This window comes from Eschrichtius robustus, chromosome 1 (genome assembly GCF_028021215.1).
Source record: "Eschrichtius robustus isolate mEscRob2 chromosome 1, mEscRob2.pri, whole genome shotgun sequence".
In the NCBI taxonomy this organism is placed as follows: Eukaryota; Metazoa; Chordata; class Mammalia; order Artiodactyla; family Eschrichtiidae; genus Eschrichtius; species Eschrichtius robustus.
This window is the reverse complement of record NC_090824.1, coordinates 195,885,716-195,910,431: the sequence shown is the minus strand read 5'-3', so window position 1 is coordinate 195,910,431 and position 24,716 is coordinate 195,885,716. Positions and strand designations below refer to the sequence as shown.

Below are 24,716 nucleotides of genomic sequence, written 5' to 3'. Positions count from 1 at the left end.
TTCTTTTAGCACATGGCAAAAGGGGTGGGCTTTTTATTAAGTTACTATTATTCTATTATATACTTTCTCCTTTGAAAATTACTATTTTTTAAATTTGAATTAAACAATTGCTTACAAATCTAAAAATACCATTTAGATTCTCTTTTCAGTGTTTGACATTTGTCTCTAAATGATCCTCTCCTCATTTCTTTAGTTTTGTTTCCATTCCTTTCTTGGTCAGTTGGCATGTCTTCTTTCTTCTAATAGTTTTAGCTTTGGAATGTGGATAGTAGTGTTTCTGAAACTTCAGATATTTAAGAATGCAATTCTTATTTTTTATCCATGAGTAGTGAATTATTGCATCACAACTCCACTTTTTAAAAATTTTCATCTTGAAACTTTTGTAAGATATTCCTCTATTTTCTGGTTGTTAGGACTCTGAGAGAGAAATAAGGTAATATTATTTTTATTTCTTCAAAAGTAACCTATTTGATTATTTGTTTTACTGGATCCTGTCAGGATTTTTTCTTAAACTGAAAATTTTAAAAATTCACAGTGCTATGTCTTTGCAATGACCTCTTTTGATTAATTTTGTCTATAAGCATTTTTAATCCACTGACCAGGTTATTTTTAAATTTAAAAAATTGTGTAGTATACCTTTGATTATTCGATGTGTTCCACAGAGTCTGCTTTTATTTTGAGAAGACAGTCTTCACTTTCTGTCTTCCGTCACTGTACCTCTTAACCACCATCCCGGTCCCGTGTAAACAACTTCACTTTTCTGAGTCTGCTTTTCTCTTTGTCCTTTTCCTCTGCTCTCTGGTATGGCTTCTCAAATTTGTCCTCTACATTCCTGAATTATTTTTCTCTTCGTGTCAATTCTGTTTTGCCCTGTCTAAAACAGTATATTACATTTTTAGATGTTATAATTTTTTCCTTCTTTCAGTCTGCTTCTTACCAGCTCAGTTTATATCTTAGAAAGCATCTAAGTCACCTTTTAAACTCCACTTTCCATTTCTTCATATTTTCTTGTATTTTCTTGAGAACATGAAGCAAATGCTTTCTAAAGGTTTCTTCTGTTTCTTATAGTAAATGTGTTTCTGAAGTATGATTTTTCTCTGCATCTTAAGAATAATGTTCTATCCCTAAGTTAGAGAATCTTTTAATAAGTTTTATAACTTGGGAGGCTCTTTTTACATATGTTAGTTTATTTATTGCTTGCAATAGAACTGATGAGGTAGGTATTATTCTAATTCTTATTTCTTTTTTTTTTTTTTTTTTACTGAAGTATAGTTGATTTATAATATTGTGTTAGTTTCAGGTGTATAGTAAAGTGATTCAGATATATATATGTATATATATCTTTTAAGATTCTTTTCCATTACAGGTTATTACAAGGTATTGAATATAGTTCCCTGTGCTATACATTAAATCCTTGTTGTTTATCTGTTTTATATATAGCGGTGTGTATCTGTTAATGCCATACCCCGAATTTATCCTTCCTGGGGGGCTTGTTTTTTAATTTATATATCCCCAGATGAGGAGTCCTTTCTCTGGCCTTGTGCTCATCAGAAAGAATGCCTTAGAACCCCCAGTGGCTCCCACCAAGTGCTGAAAGATCCCCCTTCTTAGAGCGTCCACCAGATGAGAGGCTGAGCCATTTAGCCCTTAAACAAATGTCTGATTTTTTAAAAATTTGAATTGAAAAACAAATCTGGCAAACTACAGGTAACATAAATTTTACTTATTTGACTTTTTAAATACTGGACCTTAAAGCTATCTCTTGCTCCCCTGTCTTGACCTCATGACTGTCAGAAAGTGCATATATTCCTGAGTGATCCTAATCAACCTGGACTTCTGCTGCTGCCAGGGATGGTGGGTGACATATGTCACCAGAAATCCAGAAAGGGCCGGGCTCCTGGGGCTCTCCCCATATCTGCCACCCCCTTCACATCCCAGGGTGTGTGAGATGGCTGATTCCCTTTCTATCCCCTTCCATTCCCTCAGTGCTGCTTTATAAATGATATGATATGATATGACATGACATGGTATGATATGGAAATGACATGATATGGTAGTGATACGTATAGCATGATATGATGTAGTGTGGAATGATGTGATATGGTATGGTATGATATGGTATAGTATAATATGGTAATGATATGATATGTTATGATAATGATATAATATATGGTACAGTATGACATGCTATGATATGATGGTGGTGTAATCTCAAGAGGCTGTAGAAAGGCAGCAGTGCCTAAGCACTGGTACAGCAGCACCCAAACCAGCTCCTGCTGTCTCAGGAAGCAGGTCCTTCCTGTGTGGGAGTAGCCACCTGATTTTCCGGTTGGGGCAGGCTCTCCGGCTCAGGTAAATAAAGACAGGCAGTGGGAGGAAGATCAAAACCGCTCCAGTTTTTTTTCTCCCTAGACCTGCTCTGTTTCAGGGGTGAAAATTTACAGCAGCTGCTGGTAATTTCTCCACGTGATGCCCTATTACTAATAACTTTTCCTCTCCCAACCTGACACATTTCTAAAGCAGCTATCTGTTGCCATCAAAATGCGTGGTTGTCATTTTGTGTAGACCTGTGTACTTCCGTAAGAATGTAAACAGTCTGGAAGAGGGGGAATCAGACCTTGTTGACGCCTCACTGTCTTACACTGAAAGTTGTGATGATGTTTTATTGGACATTTTTCTGTCGTCTATGCTCACACTGGGGTCATAACTGCGAGCTTCAGAAAATTCAAGGTGAGCGTGAACTAGAGGTTGTAAAAAAAAAAAAGGCTATAGAGCTAAACATAACTCTGGAACAGCTAGCTGATTTTTACCCTTTTACCCCTTTCCTCTGCACCCCGCCCTCCAAGTAGATGAAGGCTATTAAATTTTACTTTTGAGAATTGGTATCTTTACTTCTTTGCTTTTAGAAGTAATGGTACTCCGTGTGTCCTGATTTTGAAAATTCAGTATGTTTTAAAGTTGCTTGGAGTCTGGTTGCTGGGTTCCTTTGAAATGAGGCTTTACATCTTGCATTCTGCCTCCTTCCCTACTTCCCAATCCTATGTGTTAATTGCAGCTCTTCTTTTAAAGGTATACAGGGGGGTTCTCTTCCATTTCTGCACTTCTGGTGTTCCCTGTTTGAAAACGGATGTATGGTGCTTCCCAGATTGACATTTTTTCAGTCCCTTCGTTCCCTGGTGCCTGTGTCATGCCTTTGGCTGCTCTGGTCAGGTGTAAACTGCAGGGCACCATTGTCCAGGGGGAGGCAACCCAGAGAGAGGGCTTCAGAACACAGCCTTTAGTCCCTGCCAGGCTTCTGTGGGCCCATTGACATGCGGACAGCAAAGCCAGGATAAACCTGCAAGACATGAAGAAATGTTCTGCTCTTTCCTTTGCTTTGTAGGGTAAGTGGACAGGGGATCCGGAGTTCAGGAAGAAATGGTGTGCGATTGGCCCGACTCTCACTTCAGAGGTGGCTGGAGATGGAATTTAATTTTCTGTTTCATATCACTCCATTGCCTGCTTGACAGGGCCTCTCTTCACCAAGAGCTGGGGTGTTTCCTTTTATGACTTCAGAGGTGACATTAGGCAGTCAGCAGACAATACTGTTTGTACCGGGCGGTTCCATTGCAATGTAAATCAAGGTGGCCTTAGCGCTGTCTGGACTTGTGTATTAATTCACTGTGCCCTTCACAGACATTTTCCTTGAACCAACAGGCATTAGGATGAAACAACAGAAAAAAAGCCTGACTGCCTGGGGAAGGAAGAAAGTTTTTTTTTTTTTTTCAGGAGTTACAGAGAAGCACAAACATTTGGAAGGATTAGGTGCTAACAGAGGAAATATTGAGAGGTGAGGCTGGGACACAGCAGAAGGGATGTGACGAGAAGAAAAGGAAATAAATGCATCTCCTCATCTGTCAGGAGAAGTTATTCTTTTTAGAGCCACTAGCAGAAGCTGCTCTGTGGTTTCAGGGTGCAGAGGTTCTGCGACCTCTCATTTGGGGGCCGAAAAAGAGGCTCTTTAAAGGGCAATTGATGCTTTGAGTAAACTTTAGGGAAGTGTTCTCGCATCCTGGTGTCTTGTTTCATGTCTCCTTTTGCTATTAAGAAGATGGTTATGGCTTTAGTATACTTATCTGTACTCAGTAAGAGAGTTAGCTTATCCAGGGCAGTTAAATCTATCTTGTCTGTACTTTCAGATTTAAAAAACTTTATTTTGTTCCACGAAGTACTAAGAATACATGCTGTAGATAATCAGTCAGTAATTTCTTGGGAACAGTCATATCCATGGGCATATTATTTCTAAAGATAATTTTATAGGGCATAACCTGAGCTTTTGAAATTATTGAAAAATAATTCCCGTTATCTTGTTAGTTACAGTTGTTAGTTCTAAAAACACTAGAATTCTGTAACACATAATTTTTAAACTGTGGTATTCCAAAAAACTAAAGTTGTAGGTTGTAAAGACCATTAATTTTGAAACTGATTAAAATCTCCCACTGGTTCCTGGAATCTTAGCTGGATTCAACTGGTACCCTCACGTGCTCTCTCGGGAGGATATACTCAATATTCCATGTATTCTTTTTGATATTATGCCTCATTATTTCCTTACTCTGTGAGATATAATGTGTGATCCAAAATTTTGTGTCTGGAGTGTATTTTTTTATAGCATATGTGCTACTTTGTTATTTCAGGGGAACATCTGTATTTTACATGTTTATATTTGTCACCATAGCTTTACTATTTGCACATTAAGTTTGTGGGCACATTTTTGTGTTTTTGATTTGGGAGTTTATCCAATACTCCCTGTTTATTTTGGGGCTGCAAAATACTCATGTTTTCCATGTCTGGGGAATTTTATTCATGAGATAGATTGTAGTTCGGTGAGGTCTGCGTCTTGTCTGTTTCTTTCACCACAGTTATCTGGAACCCCCAGTGTGTTAGGGCTTGAGTCCTCTTGGCCTTGTGTCAGTAGTGGTACTAGGTTTTTGAAGGTACACGTTACCATGTTGCATTGCAAGAGAGCCATTTAACGAGCTTCCCTTGGTAAAATACCAATGTTAGGAAAACCTGATTTATAATTGCGTGGTTGTGTGTGATTACATCAAATAAAATTTTGTAATTGGAGGATGGATTAAAACTGGAGGGTTGAAAACTCATATCTGCAATCATTTCTTAAAGGGAGAACATATTGATACATTAACAAAGAATTTGAATAAGTAGACGGGAACTTTTGTGATACTTGTACTCTTAGGAGAATTTTTTTCTAATAAAAAATTTAGAGATTAGTGATCATTTATCTCTGCAGTCCAACATAGAACTGCTGCTTCTATGGGGTTTTGAGAACTCTTTGAAAATTCACAGAGCATTGGAAACTTTTCATAGAAATGTAACTTTAGGGTAAATAATGATTTAAAAAAATGCATGGCCAAAGCAAAGATTTAGTGTTCCTCATATTTATGCTGGACTTCTGATGGAAGATCCTTACAGATGCATATTCTAAGCTAGAAAGTCGCCACATAAAAATTGATTATATAGCGTATTAACTACTCATCTATGTAAACTATAGGCTGGTTTCTTAGTAAAGCTCTAGCAATCTGAAAAAAGTGTAGATTTTACAGAATTTTGAACACTCGGATTTCCTCCATTTTTCTCAAGAGTGGTGAGAGTAAGACACGTATCATGTTTAAAAGATTGTTTCATATCATCTTTAATATAAAAACAATAAAAATCAGTAGAGGGCTGGTGTTTGGGGTAGTTTCAAATGTGGAACTTTCAGGGTTTTTTTTTTATAAATGTAATTAATTTTGTAAATGTAATTTAGAAATCCATGAATTTTATTCAGTGTAACAGATTCTTTAAAATGAAACTTATTTAAATTAGTTAACAAGTTTAGAGGCGGGACTTCCAGATGGTGGAGTGAGGGTAGTGTCTACATGCCCCTGGATCTCTACATGCAAAAAAATGAGTTTAGACTCTTACCTGACACCATACACCCAAAATTAACTCGACATGGGTCATAACCTTAAGAGCTAAGACCATAAAGCTTCTAGAAGAAAACACAGAAAATTTTCGTGGCCTTGGATTAGGTAGAGTTCTTAGATACAACACCAGAAGTGTAATCAATAGAGGACAAAATTGATAAATTATATTTTATCAAAATTAAAAGCTTTTGTGCTTCCACGTACAACACTAAGAATATTAAAAAGATAACCCACAGATGGGGAGAAAATATTTGTATATTGTATATCCAATAAAAGATTTGTATGCAGACTATATCAAGAGCTCTCACAAGAAGACAACTCAATTTAAAAATGGGCAGAAGATTTGAATAGACATTTCACTAAAGAAGATATACAGAGGATGTAAATGGCCAATAAGCATATTAAAAAAATGTTTAACATCATTAGTCATTAGGGAAATACAGATCAAAACCACAGTGAGGTCTCTACTTCACACCTTTTGTGATGGCTCTTCTAGTAGTTCCACCATGAGTGGGGCAGCTCCCTCCTGAGGCTCATGACAGTAGTCCTTGTTATGACCCAAGAAAGGTTTATTACACAAAGTGGGATGTCCCGAGGTCGGGGAGGGGAGGATGGCTCTCCAGGAAAAATTCAGGAACAGAGAGAAAGAGAGAGAGGGAGAGAATAGTGAGTATACAGGAGTTTTGTAGGCGCCTTATGAGTCCACAGATAATCCTAAGACCTTGAAGCAATTTACATTTGAGGAATTATTACAAGAGTGACTAAAAATCAGTATCCCTTTGGCTCCAGGAGTTGTAATTTCTCATTTTTTCTTATTATGAAAGCCATGAGCTTTGCCATCCTGAGTCCTGTAACAATCCCTCATTCAAATTGCCATAATCAGTGGAGCCAGAGCTGACCTCCTATTGAAGAATGTTGATGCTGGGAACAAAGTTAAGATCTTCCTTTCCTCACAGAAAGATGCACACAGTGACAGGGGATGTTGAGCCTGCGTTTTACAGTTTAAAATACGTAAACGTGTGTCTGTTATACCACAGAGTATGATGAGACCCACAGTTATAGTTTAAAAGAAGGCACCAAGACATCTGTTTCCTACAAAGGGGGACCTCTTGTTAGCTAACCTTTAAAATGGTCATATCGGGAACAGGGGAGGGCAGCAGTCTTTGGCAGACAGCTTTCTTAAGGCATATAGAATAGTCTGTTTGGGGGGGAAGGTCCCTCATTTTCAGTAGGTCCCATTTTTTTATCTGCCTTCATCTGGGCTCCAGGTTTGAGAAAGGATGGCAGAATGAGCAGGTGTTATTAAGTGGGAAAGGGAATTCTCCTTGAGTTTAATAGATCTGTAGGTGAGTAGTGTTCTCTTTTATGGCTAGAATGAGGAGAAGAGGGACCCTTGTTATATTTTGGTAGGATGTCATAAGACTTAACAGTCAAGAGCTCCAGGTAACTATGGCAGAGGGCAAAAGAGATTTATCTGGGAGACCACTGTCCATTTTGTAATACCATGAGGGTGTCTTTGAATAGGTCATATATCTCTTTATTAGGACTCTTTATTAGGACTGCTGCTTGTAGACAATAGGAAGAATGGAATTCCCAGCGATGCCTGTTTTAAGACTCATGACTACACTGAGTGAGTAGCGTGTACCCCAATCAGAGTGGATAATATCTGGGGACCCAAAGGGAACTAACAGAGTTTTGGTGAGACCTACAACAGTGGTGTCAGCAGTAGCATACTGGGAAGGATAAACCCAAAGTAGGCCCACATAAGTATTAATCACTGTGAGGCCATAGTGACTTATGCCCACAAATTGGGACAACAACTCAATACAATCAATTTGCTAATGAGTGAAGGAACATTTGCTCCTTGGTATAACCCTCATTGGCCACGATGCCAGGACAGAAGAGGCCACAGACATCGCATTGGGAGGCTAAAGTTTTGGTTACAGCCAGTGGCATTGGGATACTATGGTGTTTGATACCATGTTTAAGAATCCAAGGTCCACGGTGACTTGGGCCCTTAGAGCCAAGGAAATGGGAGTGCTATATGAGTTTACTTAATAAATGTGAGCAAGTTGGTCAGCTATGGCATTAAAGTGAGCCTTTTCCATGGGACCTTTAGAATGAGCTGAGTCATGGGAGACTTCAATATAGTATATTAAAGCAGTAGCATATTCCCGGTGTGGAAGGCCCCATAGGGAACAATCCTGAATATGAAATCTGGTTTGTGCTTGTTGGTTAGACCGAACAGTGGACCCATTAGCTACCCCCAAGGAGTCTGTAAAAATATGGACAATGAACATTTACTGAGGGACTCCTCCAGTGCCCGCGTGACTGACCTTGTGGCCCATCCTTTATCTACCGTGTCTTGGCAGTGGGATGGAAAGAAGTAACTCTCCGGTGGATTCACATGGGATGGTGGTGCTCTTGTCCATAAAATAAATGGATTCCCTTTCTCCTGGACTCAGGGGACCTTGCAAGTGGCCTATGGGGCCAGGTGAGGGGCCATCTTTCTCGGGCAAGGAGACTCCAGAAAGCATGAGAATTAGTGTGTTGAGTTTCCACAGTAAAGAAACCACTAGATGCCACTGCTGGCATTGTTAGCTGGGTGGCTTTTGGGGTGGCCTCCAGGGCCTGTCATTGGGGTGACCTCCATTCAGATTGACCTGATTTTCTTGTGATTGCCTAAATAGATCTTAATGAAATGAGTAGATGGGATGTATGTTGCTTCCAGAAGCCAAATAGGCAAGTAGATGTTGGGCTTGAAAGGCCGGGAAGTAGGGTTATTGACTGGAGATGGTTTGGAGCAGCCTTCTGGGGACCAAACGATGCCCCCAAATTAAACTGAGGTGGTAGAGTCTTGGATCTTTTGGGGTGCGGTGACCCAACTGTGGTTAGTCAAAATCTGGACCACAGTTTGAATGTCTTGTGCAGTAACTTCATGAGTTTCTGGCCTCGGTAGAATATTGGCAGTCAAAGGCCATAGCTGGTGTTTGAGAACAGAGCAAACCCATGAAGGTCCTGTCTGCATACATGGTGGGGATACATATATATATATATTTTTGGCTACGCCCTGCAGCATGTGGGATCTTACTTCCCCGACTAGGGATCGAACCTGTGCCCCTTGCAGTGGAAGCGTGGAGTGTTAACCACTGGACCACCAGGGAAGTCCCCCATGGTGGGGATGTTGATGTAGCCCACAGATAATTGAGTGAGGGTATATCGGGGCACCTCATAGATAGATGCAAATTGCGACTGTGAAGCTGGAGAAATGGGGACAGAATAAAATATATTAGTGAGATCAGTAACTCCTGGGATCTACCTCACGGAAAGTATCCTACCACTCCCGCTTCCCGCCGATGATGTTTATAAGCTTTCTTGTCTAAGGAGTCTTACTCTCAATTGTCGGGATTTGAGTTTTCACCCTGGGGCTTCTCTTTAGTGGCAGAATTAACTTGTGAATTTTCCTTTTTAGGGTTTAATAAGGCTGTCACATGTTGAAATGCTAGAGCATTAAAAAGGATTCATAGTCTTTGTCGATGACCTTTAAGAATGCATTAGGTTTTTGTTTTTTGTTTTTTGGATCTTTAGGAGGTGAGGAGATAAAGCTGGTTAACATTTGAGTTTTAGCTCCTGGATGCCAAGGGCGAGTCCCTCTGTGCCCCTGAAGATCAGGATCTATGGCAAAATCAGGGGCAGGAACACCTGCAGATGTCCTTGGTGTTCTGAGTGTTCTAATTAACCATTTCCCCTCGGGGAATGAACCTCAGCGGGTCACAGGGGGATAGCTCTGCATCCCAGCTCACCTGGGGGCCCCCCCACTGGCTCACTGGGGCAATGGTGGTGGTGGAATCAGCGAGCGGCATCACAGTTGTGCTGGAGGCGACAGATGCAGGTGGGAGATGCGACTTGGAGACTGCTGGCACTAGCCAGTCAACAGTGGAAGTGCAAGTGCTATGACTTTGAAAAAGAGTTTGAGGGGGACCTTCAAGATGGCAGAGAAGTAAGACGAGGAGATCACCTTCCTCCCCACAAATACATCAGAGAAATACATCTACATGTGGAACAACTCCTACAGAATACCTACTGAACGCTGGCAGAAGACCTCAGACTTCCCAAAAGGGAAGAAACTCCCCACGTACCTGGCTGTGTGGCTGACAGGATCTCGGTGCTCTGGCCGGGTGTCAGGCCTGAGCCTCCGAGGTTGGAGAGCTGAGTTCAGGACATTGGACCACCAGCGACCTCCCGGCCCCATGTAGTATCAACTGGCGAGAGCTCTCCCAGAGATCTCTGTCCCACCGCTAAGACCCAGCTCCACTCAACGGCCAGCAAGCTCCAGTGCTGGACACCCCATGCCAAACAACTAGCAAGACAGGAACACAACCCCACCCATTGGCAGAGAGGCTGCCTAAAATCATAATAAGTTCACAGGCACGCCAAAACACACCACTGGACACGGTCCTGCCCACCAGAAAGACAAGATCCAGCCTCATCCACCAGAACACAGGCACCAGTCCCCTCCACCAGGAAGCCTACTCAAAGTGAACCAATCTTACCCACTGGGGGCAGACACCAAAAACAACAGGAACAGTGAACCTGCAGCCTGCGAAAAGGAGACCCCAAACACAGTAAGTTAAGCAAAATGAGAAGACAGAGAAACACACAGCGGATGAAGGAGCAAGGTAAAAACCCACCAGACCAAACAAATGAAGAGGACATAGGCAGTCTACCTTAAAAAGAATTCAGAGTAATGATAGTAAAGATGATGCAAAATCTTGGAAATAGAATGGAGAAAATACAAGAAATGTTTAACAAGGACCTAGAAGAACTAAAGAGCAAACAAACAGTGATGAACAACACGATAAATGAAATTAAAAATTCTCTAGAAGGAATCAATAGCAGAATAACTGAGGCAGAAGAATGGATAAGTAACCTGGAAGATAAAATGGTGGAAATAACTACCACAGATCAGAATAAAGAAAAAAGAATGAAAAGAATCAAGGACAGTCTCAGAGACCTCTGGGACAACATTAAACACACCACCATTCGAATTATAGGGGTCCCAGAAGAAGAAGAGAAAAAGAAAGGGACTGAGAAAATATTTGAAGAGATTATAGTTGAAAACTTCCCTAATATGGGAAAGGAAATAGTCAATCAAGTCCAGGAAGTGCAGAGTCCCATACAGGATAAATCCAAGGAGAAACACGCCAAGACACATATTAATCAAACTATCAAAAATTAAATACAAAGAAAAATTATTAAAAGCAATTAAATACAAAGAAAAATTATTAATTATTGAATAATTATTAAATTATTAAAATTAAAATTATTAAAAATTATTAAAATTATTTTAAATTATTTAAAATTATTTAAAAATAATTATTTAAAATTATTAAAACAACAAATAACATACAAGGGAATCCCCATGAGGTTAACAGCTGATCTTTCAGCAGAAACTCTGCAAGCCAGAAGGGAGTGGCAGGACATACTTAAAGTGATGAAAGGGAAAAACCTACAACCAAGATTACTCTACCCAGCAAGGATCTCATTCAGATTCAACAGAGAAATTAAAACCTTTACAGACAAGCAAAAGCTAAGAGAGTTCAGCACCACCAAACCAGCTTTACAACAAATGCTAAAGGAACTTCTCTAGGCAGGAAACACAAGAGAAGGAAAAGACCTGCAATAACAAACCAAAACAATTAAGAAAATGGTAATAGGAACATATATATCGATAATTACCTTAAATGTAAATGGATTAGATGCTCCAACCAAAAGACATAGACTGGCTGAATGGATCCCAAAACAAGACCCGTATATATGCTATCTACAAGAGACCCACTTCAGACCTAGGGACACATACAGACTGAAAGTGAGGGTATGGAAAAACATATTCCATGCAAATGGAAGTCAAAAGAAAGCTGGAGTAGCAATTCTCCTATCAGACAAAATAGACTTTAAAATAAAGACTATTACAAGAGACAAGGAAGGACACTACATAACGATCAAGGGATCAATCCAAGAAGAAGATATTACAATTGTAAATATTTATGCACCCAACATAGGAGCACCTCAATACATAAGGCAAATGCTAACAGCCATAGAAGGGGAAATTGACAGTTAACACAATCATAGTAGGGGACTTTAACACCCCACTTTCACCAATGGACAGATCATCCAAAATGAAAATAAATAAGGACACACAAGCTTTAAATGATACATTAAACAAGATGGACTTAATTGATATTTATGGGACATTCCATCCAAAAACAGCAGATTACACTTCTCAAGTGCTCATGGAACATTCTCCAGGATAGATCATATCTTGGGTCACAAATCAAGCCTTGGTAAATTTAAGAAAATTGAAATCGTAGCAAGAATCTTTTCTGACCATAGCACTATGAGACTAGATATTAATTACAGGAAATAATCTGTTAAAAATACAAACACATGGAGGCTAAACAATACACTACTAAATAACTAAGAGATCACTGAAGAAATCAAAGAGGAAATCAAAAAATACCTAGAAACAAATGGCAATGAAAACACAACGACCCAAAACCTATGGGATGCAGCAAAAGCAGTTCTAAGAGGGAAGTTTATAGCAATTCAATCCTACCTCACGAAACGAGAAACACCTCAAATAAACAACCTAACCTTACACCTAAAGCAATTCGAGAAAGAAGAACAAAAAACCCCCAAAGTTAACAGAAGGAAAGAAATCATAAAGATCAGATCAGAAATAAATGAAAAAGAAATGAAGGAAACTAGCAAAGATCAATAAAACTAAAAGCTGGTTCTTTGAGAAGATAAACAAAATTGATGAACCATTAGCCAGACTCATCAAGAAAAAAGGGAAGAAGACTCAAATCAACAGAATTAGAAATGAAAAAGGAGAAGTAACAACTGACACTGCAGAAATACAAAGGATCATGAGTGCTACATTTAGCTTATTTATTTATTTATTTATTTATTGGCTGTGTTGGGTCTTCGTTGCTGTGTGTGGGCTTTCTCTAGTTGCGGCGAGCGGGGGCTACTCTTCATTGCGGTGTGTGGCTTCTCATTGCGGTCGCTTCTCTTGTTGCGGAGCATGAGCTCTAGACGTGCGGGCTTCAGTAGTTGCGGCTCACAGGCTCTAGAGCACGGGCTCAGTAGTTGTGGCGCACGGGCATAGTTGCTCCGCGGCACGTGGGATCTTCCTGGACCAGGGCTCGAACCCGTGTCCCCTGCATTGGCAGGCGGATTCTTAACCGCTGCGCCACCAGGGAAGTCCCAAGCTTTCTTGAGGCACCAGGAGGCCTTTTGGGGTCCAGAGTTAGGTCAGGTTGGTTAGGTGCTCTCTCCCTTAGAGGAGCCCGGCTCCCACTGAGCCTGGCTTGGTGTCCAGGAAGTACTTCATTGCTCTCCGTATTTGCTACCACTGAGGGAAGACTGATCTGCAGAGGGCAGGAGAGAGTTGGTGGATTTAGTATACGGTTGCCAAACCGATTTTCCAGAAAGAGTGAGGCATAGAGATTTTTTCATCTTGAGCCAATTTTTAAAGCTATATTAAAGTATAATTTACATGTACTAAACTGCATATGTTTGAAGTATTACAAGTTAATAAGTTTTCACCTAGGTATGAACCTCGACACCATCATCAGAGTTCTGATAATGGCCATATTTACTTCATGTGCAATTATTATCTCTCCTTGCCCTTCCCACCTCTCCAGGTAACCATTGATGTACTTTCCCTTAGAATAGATACGCTTGCATTTTCTTGAATTTATCTGATTGGAATCATAAACTGTTTACTGGGTTTTTCTTCTGGTTTCCTTTGTTTCATAGTTATTTGAGATTCATCAGTGATATAAACGAATAGCTCATCTCTTTATTTTTTGGTGAGTAGCATTCTTATCTGGATGTACCACTGTTAGGTTACCCGTTCATCTTTTTATGGACATTTAGGTTATTTCTAGGTTTTCACTCTTGAAAATAAAGCTGCTACAAAATATACATATATATACATATCTCAACAATATTTAAACCTCTCTCGCCTCCTCGCTTCCAAGATGACCAAGAAAAGAAGGAATAATGGTCATGCCAAAAAGGGCCGTGGCCACGTGCAGCCTATCTGCTGCACCAACTGTGCCGGATGCGTGCCCAGGGATAAGGCCATTAAGAAGTCTGTCATTCGGAACATCGTAGAGGCCGCAGCCGTCAGGGACATTTCTGAAGCAAGCGTTTTCGACGCCTATGTGCTTCCCAAGCTCTATGTGAAACTGCATTACTGCGTGAGTTGTGCCATTGACAGCAACGTAGTCAGGAGTCGTTCTTGGGAAGCCCGGAAGGACCGAACACCTCCACCCCGATTTAGACCTGCGGGTGCTGCACCACGACCTCCACCAAAGCCCATGTGAGGAACTAAGTCCTTAAAGACTGAAGAAATACTGTCCCCTGGGAAGACAATAAAGTGGAAATTATACTTTAAAAAAAAAAAAAAGGTAGGTGCCGTCTACCTTTTTCTAAAAAAATTTTTCGGATCTTTTATTTGTTATGTAAAATTCACATTTTAATTAATTAATTTATTTTTAATTTTTTGCTGTGTTGGGTCTTCGTTTCTGCGCGAGGGCTGTCTCTAGTTGCGGCGAGCGGGGGCCACTCTTCATCGCGGTGCACGGGCCTCTCACTGTCGCGGCCTCTCTTGTTGCGGAGCACAGGCTCCAGACGCGCAGGCTCAGCAGTTGTGGCTCACGGGCCCAGTTGCCCCGCGGCATGTGGGATCTTCCCAGACCAGGGCTCGAACCCCTGTCCCCTGCATTAGCAGGCAGGCTGTCAACCACTGCGCCTCCAGGGAAGCCCTAAAATTCACATTTTAAAACTGTGGATAGAGGAATTACAATCACAATTCCTTGGCACCATGGTAGCATTACTGTGGTAGTACTCCTAGATGAAGGAATGGTATGTGAAGTTCACAAAGTACAAATTGACAGTTCTGTAACATAAAATCCAAAATTAGTAAAATGATTTTTAGATAAAAGTCAAAACAAAATGGAGCAACTTGTATTACTGTCGTAAAAGCCTGCCTACAAAAAGCCCAAATCAATGGCAATGACGGGTTTTGAGTGGCAAAGAATTTAAAGGGAGACTAAAAATCATGGTTTATTTGTTGGATGAAACCAGCCTTGGAATGTAAGAAAATCACATTTTAAAGTTTAAGCACAGTTATAAAAAACAGTATTTGAAAATTTTCATTTTTGCTTATTCTCATTTTCAGCAATCATAAAAATGTGAATTCAATCCCATCAGTACAAAACAGTTCCAAGAATATAATTCATGTCTCAAATATTCCTATCAGAGCATTAAGGACCACCTATAAATCGGTATGTCAGTTCTAACTGAAGACTAAAAACTGGATTAGGGAGAAGATAAATCTGAAAGTAAAATAATGGTTTCATACTTTGGCAGTTTAGAAAATTAAATAATTTTAAACCTCAATGGAAGAATGTACTGTGAGGAAACAATCCTAACAAAAAAAAAACAAACAATATATTTTTTTTCACTTTTGCAATTCAATTTATTTGCTGTTTTACAACTTATATTTCCAAAGGCTTTACAATGTCATATTTTCTTGTTTTTTGATACAATGCTTTAATAGTTCAATCAAGAGAGATATCATATGATGCAATATTTAACTCTTCCTTGAAGCTGGAACTCAGCAATTTGTTTCCTCTAAAGCTGATGGGTATTGCCTAAACTTTATAACATCTGCCTCGAATCTCTGTTACTTTGCTGGGGAACTTGGTTTTTGATCTCTCACAGTTACATTCCAATGATTTGTGAGAGGCTCTCCAGGAGCCAGTCCCTCTGGCTTGGGCATAGTGTGTTTTCTTTGGAGGCTGACACCAGTGCTTTCACAGCCATCCTGTCGTTTCAACTGGTAAACCACAGGGATGACGTGCTCATATTCACCACCAGCTTGTAATAACTTGTACTTATTTCTGGTGGGCCAGACCGTCAGCTGGGGAGGGACAGAGCACTCAGGTGGCATCCTGATTATCCTTCCAGCCTTCCGATAAGACCTTCCTTTGGAAGATGTCAGAGGGCCCTGTGGACTCACTTCTTCGAGGAGGCATTCTACCTCATCCATTTCATCTTCAGCTTCCAACTCAAGAGTCTTCTGAATCCTCAGCTACCCCATCAAGAACACCAGCGGCACCAACTCCTGCCAGATCAGTGTTCCACAGAACCAAGTCAATCGGAAGTCAGAGCTGAAAACAGATGCTGGGGAAGAGTGCCGAAGACCCCAGTGGATGGTGGAGCGCCGCCACCTGGCTTCACTTTTTGGACAAATTCTCCCCGCCTCCAAGGGCAAAAGGATATGATGAGTTTTCTGAAAAGTTCTCACTATTCGAGACTGGCCTGATTTGAAGAGCAGATCCCAGTGCCAACCATGACATAAGTGTCCCTGTTTACCCAAAGTCCTACAAATGCTGAATTAATTTACACTGACCGATCTTAACAGGTGTGCTGTGCCACCTCAGCTTTCATCTGCTTCTCTACTTACTCCTGACGTTGAACCTTGAACCTTCCCTCTGAAGTGCTGTTAACTAAGCCCTGTGAGGGCTCCTTGGAGCCCCTTCCTCCCTGACAGTGTCAGCTCTCAGTTCCGCTCCCTCTTTTCCTCCTGTATGAGTTCCTCTCCTAAGTGCAAGCCTTTCCCCAACTTCTGTTCTTGGCCATCTTTCCTCTCGAGATCCCGTGCACGTCCATGATTTCAGCTGTCTTCCTCTGGAGAAAGCAGGGCGGTCAAACAGAAGGTAACTGTCAGGTCAGAGACAAACGTTACGGGTTGAAGCCCAGCTTCCCGACTTCCTCCCTGTCTGCCTGGGTCAGGTCTGGCATCCTGTGTGCCTCAACTTTCACATCATTAAAGTGGGTTTGTACTGTCTAAAAAAAAAAATGAAGTACATTTTTTTTTTTTATTTTATTTTTGGCTGCGTTGGGTCTTTGTCGCTGCGCGCGGGCTTTCTCTAGTTGCGGCGAGCGGGGGCTGCTCTTTGTTGTGGTGCGTGGGCTTCTCATTGCAGTGGCTTCTCTTGTTGCGGAGCATGGGCTCTAGGCACGCGGGCTCAGTAGTTGTGGCATGCGGGCTCAGTAGTTGTGGCACACGGGCTCTAGAGCGCATACTCAGTAGTTGTGGCGCACGGGCTTAGTTGCTCCACAGCATGTGGGATCTTCCCAGACCAGGGCTCGAACCCGTGTCCCCTGCCTTGGCAGGTGGATTCTTAACCACTGCGCCACCAGGGAAGCACCCCCCCCCCTTTTTTTTTTTTTTGCAGAAGGACTCACATTTATTGGTTCAAATACAGTACCTAACATTTGCTAAACATGCATTTCACACTAATTGGTCACATTTCCACAGGTAGTCAATTCACAGAAAAGGGCCCATCCCTTGCCAGATGGCAGGCTGGGAGGTAGCAGAGGGCCTGGGTAGCAGAGCCCACCAATTATCACTTGGTCATGCAGGATTGATGGAGCCAGGTTGGCAGGCAGTCCTTGGCCGGCCCTCTGGGGACAAGGGCTCAGAGACATCCTGTTTACTCGACTCCTGTACAGGACTGTGGGTAGAGGCGGGCCTCGGGTAGGTAGCCAGGGGTAGGCTCATGGATGCACGTGCCACCAGAGCTCCTGAGGGTGGTGTCACGGGAGGTGGTTCTCCCTGTGCCTTGGGTCATAGGAAGGAAATGGAGGCCTCTTCAAGGGGGTGGCTAGTCCCTGGCTGGGCAGGCGGGAAGCACTCCCCAGACATGGCCCAGACACTACAACACAGCCGCAAGCCCCTGTCGCAGGCCTGGGATGGCAACACAGACAAAAACACCAACACCCCAGGGCAGGCGGGGTTCCTGTCCCGACAGAGACATGGAAACAGAGCAGGAGCTACAGTATTCTTTTCCCACAAGAGTCCTCAGAGAGGAAGAGACCAGGATGTCACTCAAGAGGTAGTTTTTTTTTTTTTTTCTTTTCCATGGAAATTTGAGTGAACAACATTATCACCTATTATAAGACATTTCAGAGAAACAAAAAGTTTAACATTTCTTTTTTGAGATTAAACAGGCAAGTTTTATTATCAAATGTAACAATTCTGCAACAACTCAGTAGTATTGTAGTATTACTGCCTATCTTAAAGTCTTTCAGAGCTTTGGGCAGACAGCATCTTAAGGCAGCCAAGTGTAAAGAACTATTTTTCTGATCTTAAGTGCCAGTCATCACCAATTTTCACACAAAATGGTTTTTTTGTTTTTTTAATTTTTATATCTCCTACTGCAGTTAAAGGGCCATTGCTGGTCAGTGAAGAGGGAATGTTTGGCTCTCCATTCAAGGTGTTAATCAAAGTGATGTAAAGTAAATAAAAATAGCAGCCACATAAATCTTCATGGCATTGCATCCAAGCTAAGGACAATATGAGTAAATTAAAGAAACATGTGCACTCAGTTAATCAAATCCTGTTTCCTCTTCGGAGTTACACGAGGCAGCAGTACTATCTAGCTAGTGTCTAATATTGCACTTTTGGAGCATAAACTCAGCTAAACGCATAGTGCTAAACACTGACAGCGTCAGTACCTGTTCTCACCACATCAGTGTTTACCTCTCAGTCTAGCATGCTGACTATAACCCTATGCTTTTAAAAGTTTTAATTATTTGACAGTTAAGGCATTAGAGAAAAAGTTGTAAGGCTATCTTAATATATACAAGCATTCACTTTAGTTAGTATATTGCTTTCTCGAATACACTGTTCACATATCTCATTTTTGTGACATTAAAAACTATGGAATTCCTTCTTAAAGTCCGAACCATCAATAATGGGAATAGTACAATATAAAACAATACACATAAAGCCACAATATTCAATTACAATTCAAACTAGAAATTACGAACTACACGTAGCTGCTTCATTTTTGGTTTTACATTTTGGCCCCTAGTTCATTCCTATTTACAAGTGATGCCTACTGAGAAAAAATCCAACTTCTTAACTATGTATGTTTTGTGGTGGATGTGCCATTTCTTCTCACTTTTTTTTTTTCTATTAAATACAACAACAACTGTTTTTGAGGATGGGGAAAAATTCAAACCCTTGTGCACCCTTGCTAGGATTATAAAATGCAGCAACCACTATGGGAAACATGTGGCAGATCCTCAAAAAATTGAAACTAGAACTACCATATGGCCAAGTCATCCAAATTCTAGGTACATACCCAGTGGAAAGCAAAGACTTGATGAGATATTTGCAAACTCTGTTCACAGCAGCACTATTTCCAACAGTGAAGAGGTGGAAGCAACACAGATGTTGATCTTCAGATGAATGGGTAAATGAAATATGGTGGAAACCACAATGGAATGTTATTTACCCTTTAAAGGGAACGCCTGTTGCATGGAACAACATGGATGAAACTTGAGGACAGTATGCCAGTGAAATAAACCATTCACACACAAAAAGTGCTTTAGAATTCCACACACATGTGGTATGTAAAGTGGTCAAATATATAGAATATCAAAGTAAAATGGTGAATACCAGTGGCTAGAGAGAGAGAAATAATAAAGACTTATTTTTTAAAGGATGTAGAGATCAGTTTTGTAAGACGGAAAAAGTTCTGCAGATCTATAGCATAACAACAAGAATATACTGGACACTACTGACCAGTACAGCAAAAACTGGTTATATAGTACATTTTATGATTATTTTCAACTACAAAATTTTTGTAAAATGTAGTTTTTAAAATAATTAATTAATTTGTTTATTTATTTTTGGCTGCGTTGGGTCTTTGTTGCTGTGTGCGGATTTTCTCTAGTTGTGGCGAGCGGGGGCTACTCTTGGTTGCGGTGCGCGGGCGTCTCATTGCAGTGGCTTCTCTTGTTGCGGAGCACAGGCTCTAGGCACGCGGGCTTCAGTAGTTGTGGCACATGGGCTCAGTAGTGTGGCAAGCGGGCTCCTCATTGTGGTGGCTTCTCTTGTTGCGGAGTGGGTGCTAAGATAGAAAGGGCTTTTCCAGAAAGTCTCAAAAGACAGGTGGGAGGATGAACCTCCAAATGTGCATATTATTGGAAATCTGCCTTTTAGTGTATCAACTCCACTGATTATCAAATTGGCTTGAAAATGTTTCTCATAGAAATGGACCTTTTGCTTATGGCAGAACCCAGATGACTTTGACTTTTCAAAAGGAAGTAGCAGAGAGACTTACAGCCAGTATAGGAAGCAAGCAGCGTAGTCGCCTTTCCATCATGGCCCAGTACCTCTGCGACGTTCAGCACATCTTGACAATTCCAGGTCAGGCTTTCGTCCCCAAACCAGAGGTGGACTTGGGGGTGGTGCATTTCAACCCCCTTACCCGGCGCAGGATAGAGTAGCCATTCAGGCTGGTGGAGAAAGTCGTTCAGAATGCCTTTCAGTTCTGAAGGAAATATTGCCATCGAGGGCTTGGAATGTTACCCCCTGAAGCTTGGCGATTAGAAAGCACTGGGAAGCTGTTACAGTTGGCAGATGTGGACTCTACTCTTCGACCCACCCAGCTCTCTGTCTTACATTTTATGAGCCTCTGTGATGTATACTGAAAAATGTGTGATGAAGACCCACACCTCTTTGCTTACAATTTCAGAGAAGAACTCAAGCAAAAATCAGAAAAAAGGGTATGACAAGGAGAGTTACAGACTGTAGTTGCTACTTCAGGGGCTGGCACCCTAGTGGATGTTGATTTTCACAATGTTGAACTTCTCATACGTGTGCTCACCAGGTGTGACTTATTCCCCTTTTACAGCTTGGTAAAGAGAATAAATATCATGAAATTTAAAAAAAAGGACTTTACTGGTGGTGCAGTGGTTAAGAATCCACCTGCCAATGCAGGGGACACGGGTTCGAGCCCTGGTCTGGGAAGATCCCACATGCTGTGGAGCAACTAAGCCCGTGCGCCACAACTACTGAGCCCGCATGCCACAACTACTGAAGCCTGCATGCCACAACTACTGAAGCCCGCACACCTAGAGCCTGTGCTCCGCAACAAGAGAAGCCACCGCAGTGAGAAGCCCATGCACCGCATCGAAGAGTAGCCCCGGCTTGCTGCAACTAGAGAAAGCCCGTGTGCAGCAACGAAGAACCAATGCAGCCAAAAATAAATAAATAAATAAAAAAAACAAAACAAAAACCAGTGACTCTCCATTTCCCTCAAAGGCGAGGCCAAAGCCCTGACATTGCCCATGAAACCCTCCTAGACCCGCCCCCACTGCCCCCGATTGGTTTCCTTCCTCAAAAAGAAAGAATACTTTTAAATTTATTTATTTATTTATTTATTTTTGGCTGCATTGGGTCTTCGTTGCTGTGCGTGGGCTTTCTCTAGATGCGGCAGGCGTAGGCTACTCTTTGTTGCGGTGAGCAGGCTTCTCATTGCGGTGGTCTCTCTTGTGGCAGAGCACGGGCTCTCGGTATGCGGGCTTCAGTAGTTGTGGCACGCAGGCTCAGTAGTTGTGGCTCGTGGGATCTAGAGCACAGGCTCAGTAGTTGTGGCGCACGGACCTAGTTGCTCCGCGGCATGTGGGATCTTCCTGGACCAGGGATCGAACCTGTGTTCCCTGCATTGGCAGGCGGATTCTTGACCACTGCGCCACCAGGAAGTCCCACAAATGAGTTTTTAAAAGTTGCTTTTTCTGAACTTCACTGATCTTCATGGCTGTGGATTATCCTGAAATCCGTAAAAGTCCTGGCAGCATTTCTTCTAAGCTCAGAACACTGTGGTGAGGTAATAACAACCATACCATTGCTACTTTTGCAACAGTACTCTGGAATTGAGCATAATGGGGGAGGAGGAGGTGGTAGGGCAATCACCTCTTCTGCCTTCTTAGTTTGCACAGTAAAGTGGAAAATCCTGGGCTCAAATCCGGGACAGTCTGACTAGAGCCCACTTCAACCACTGAACTCCAATAATTTGTTTATACATCTTATTTAAGTCCATGTAAGTCAGTTGAGAATCATGTAGTACCTTTGTCCTACTGGCGCAGCCCAGCGCAGCGTAACGCCAGGTGAGGAGCGTACCCGCGCAACCCAGCACCTTCCAGCATTCTCAGGACCAGGCACTCGCTGCTGCCCTTGCTCTGGATGCCGAGCAAAACACAGGCACCCCTGCCTGCTACACACTTCTCATCTTTCCCGTTGGAGGAGGTCGCCTGTAGATCCAGGCTGGGCCTTACAGGCTGCCCGGTTGGAGAGTCAGTTGTGGGTTGAGCCCCACCTCACCTCTTTCCTGCTGTCAGCTGGAGTAGATAAACAGCAGATGGTCATCAGAGCAACTAAAGCCTCAGTTTCCTTAACTGTTAAAGAGAAAATTTTTGATGGAGCTCATCCTCCAGTAGCTCCCTGAAAAAGGGTGCATAAAGTGTTCCAGTGAAGGACCTTTTCCAGGACACTCAACGATGACAGTTGCCAAGTCCTGTAGTAGGTCCTGGGTGAGGAAGCCTTGACTCATGAGACATAACAGCATTGCTGGATGCCTGGTACATTTAAGAAACCTGACTGCATAAGAAGCACTCTACATGGGCACAGGATGTTACCTGGAATCAGAGAACTAAATGATCCTGACTTTTCTTGATTTTAAATGGTAAAAAGTCTAACTACTTTTTGTAACATTCCTCTGTACTAATGATGGTCAGCTATTTATTTTTATTTGTATTATTAATATTCACAACTTATTTCCTAATTAAATATTTAAAAGTTCTAGTGCTAATTCTGGTGTTAAAAGCTTTTCAAATCTCTATAAATCTGGTTTTGAGACAATTGATAGTATTTGACTTTCTTTGTTAGAACCAATTGCCGAGTAATAAAATTCACTTTTCAAAACAAAACAAAACAAAATCAAGAGGTTTAAATCTTGGTGATAATGCAGTTGTCTGTACAAGCAACTATATGCCAATAAAATGGACAACCTAGAAGAAATGGACAAATTCTTAGAAAAGCACAACCTTCCGAGACTGAACCAGGAAGAAATAGAAAATATAAACAGACCAATCACAAGCACTCACATTGACACTGTGATTAAAAATCTGCCAACAAACAAAAGCCCAGGACCAGATGGCTTCACAGGCGAATTCTATCAAACATTTAGAGAAGAGCTAACACCTATCCTTCTCAAACTCTTCCAAAATACAGCAGAGGGAGGAACACTCCCAAACTCATTCTGTGAGGCCACCATCATCCTGATACCAAAACCGGAAAAAGATGTCACAAAAAAAAGAAAACTACAGGCCAATATCACTGATGAACATAGATGCAAAAATTCTCAACAAAATACTAGCAAACAGAATCCAACAGCACATTAAAAGGATCATACACCATGATCAAGTGGGGTTTATCCCAGGAATGCAAGGATTCTTCAATATACGCAAATCAATCAACGTGATACACCCTATTAACAAACTGAAGGAGAAAAACCATATGATCATCTCAATAGATGCAGAGAAAGCTTTCGACAAATTTCAACACCCATTTATGATAAAAGCCCTGCAGAAAGTAGGCATAGAGGGAACTTACCTCAACATAATAAAGTCCATATATGACAAACCCACAGCCAACATCGTTCTCAATGGTGAAAAACTGAAACCATTTCCTCTAAGATCAGGAACAAGACAAGGTTGCCCACTCTCACCACTATTATTCAACATAGTTTTGGAAGTTTTAGCCACAGCAGGCAGAGACGAAAAAGAAACAGAAGGAATCCAAATCGGAAGGAAGAAGTAAAACTGTCACCGTTTGCAGATGAGATGATAGTGTACATAGAGAATCCTAAAGATGCTACCAGTAAACTACTAGAGCTAATCAATGAATTTGGTAGAGTAGCAGGATACAAAATTAATGCACAGAAATCTCTTGCATTGCTATACACTAATGATGAAAAATCTGAAAGAGAAATTAAGGAAACACTCCCATTTACCACTGCAACAAAAAGAATAAAATACCTAGGAATAAACCTACCTAAGGAGACAAAAGACCTGTATGCAGAAAACTATAAGACACTGATGAAGGAAATTAAAGATGATACAAACAGATGGAGAGATATACCATGTTCTTGGATTGGAAGAATCAACATTGTGAAGATGACTATACTACCCAAAGCAATCTACAGATTCAATGCAATCCCTATCAAACCACCAATGGCATTTTTCACAGAACTAGAGCAAAAAAGTTCACAATTTGTATGGAAACACAAAAGACCCCGAATAGCCAAAGCAATCTTGAGAAAGAAAAATGGAGCTGGAGGAATCAGGCTCCTGGGTTTCAGACTATCCTACAAAACTACAGTAATCAAGACAGTATGGTACTGGCACAAAAACAGAAATATAGATCAATGGAACAGGATAGAAAGCCCAGAGATAAAACAAATACTGTATGCTAACACATATATATAGAATCTAAAAAAAAAAAGTGGTTCTGAAGAACCTAGGGGCAGGACAGGAATAAAGATGCAGACGTAGAGAATGGACTTGAGGACACGGGGAGGGGGAAGGGTAAGCTGGGACGAAGTGAGAGAGTGGCATGGACATATATACACTACCAAATCTAAAATAGGTAATGGGAAGCAGCCGCATAGCACAGGAAGAGCAGCTTGGTGCTTTGTGACCACCTAGAGGGGTGGGATAGGGAGGGTGGGAGGGAGACGCAAGAGGGAGGAGATATGGGGACATATGTATATGTATAACTGGTTCACTTTGTTATAAAGCAGAAACTAACACACCATT

The 24,716-nt window shown here is 41.5% G+C and overlaps 1 protein-coding gene and 2 pseudogenes across 1 annotated transcript in view; all 3 read left to right on the top strand.

The window, feature by feature from the left end:
* Positions 1 to 24,716, top strand: part of ST8SIA6 (ST8 alpha-N-acetyl-neuraminide alpha-2,8-sialyltransferase 6) — a 138,047-nt gene that overhangs the window by 7,408 nt on the left and 105,923 nt on the right. The window lies entirely within an intron of this gene.
* LOC137761888 (small ribosomal subunit protein eS26 pseudogene) lies at positions 14,012 to 14,359 on the top strand (annotated as a pseudogene).
* On the top strand, positions 17,750 to 20,630 carry LOC137769006 (mitochondrial dimethyladenosine transferase 1 pseudogene; annotated as a pseudogene).